Source organism: Bison bison, unplaced genomic scaffold (genome assembly GCF_000754665.1).
Source record: "Bison bison bison isolate TAMUID 2011002044 unplaced genomic scaffold, Bison_UMD1.0 scf7180017864295, whole genome shotgun sequence".
Lineage (NCBI taxonomy): Eukaryota > Metazoa > Chordata > Mammalia > Artiodactyla > Bovidae > Bison > Bison bison.
In genome coordinates, this window is record NW_011494867.1 from 9,679,682 (window position 1) to 9,680,323 (window position 642).

Below are 642 nucleotides of genomic sequence, written 5' to 3' on the forward strand. Positions count from 1 at the left end.
CAGAAGGTCCGACTCTGCGACCCCATGGACTGTAGCCTGCCAGGCTTCTCTGTCCATGGAATTCTCCAGGCCAGAATACTGGAGTGGGTAGCCTTTCCCTTCTCCAGGGGATCTTCCCGACCCAAGGATCGAACCCGGGTATCCCACATTGCAGGCAGATTCTTTACCGTCTGAGCCACCAGGGAAGCCCCCAGCAAAGCTTGCTGCTGCTAAGTCGCTTCAGTCGTGTCTGACTCTGTGCAACCCCATAGACGGCAGCCACCGGGCTCCGCCGTCCCTGGGATTCTCCAGGCAAGAATACTGGAGTGGGTTGCCATTTCCTTCTCCAGCAAAGCTTACTAGGTCCTAAAAACACCAGGAGGAGCTATCTGGTTTCAACTGCGGCTGGAGGGACTGGGCTGCCCCTTCCCTCCCCACCCCTCTTTCAGAGCTCCCTGCGGGCTGCTCCTACCCACTGACCACCCCAAAAAAACTAACCCCACCGTGCCCTGGCTGGTTCCGTCGCCAGGCCTCGAGGTTCGCTTGCAGACGCCTCTGTTCAGATTTAACCCACCCTCCCTGGAGAACACCAGGCTCTTGAGGGGTCCTGGTGGGGGTGTAAGGTGAGTGGCTGCCTCCCATGGATGGGAGTGGAGAGCGTGT

At 59.0% G+C, this 642-nt stretch overlaps 1 protein-coding gene across 1 annotated transcript in view; it reads left to right on the top strand.

The window, feature by feature from the left end:
• The window catches only part of NECAB2 (N-terminal EF-hand calcium binding protein 2), a 44,087-nt gene that overhangs the window by 3,281 nt on the left and 40,164 nt on the right, over positions 1-642 (top strand). The gene's annotated exons all lie outside the window — the stretch shown is intronic.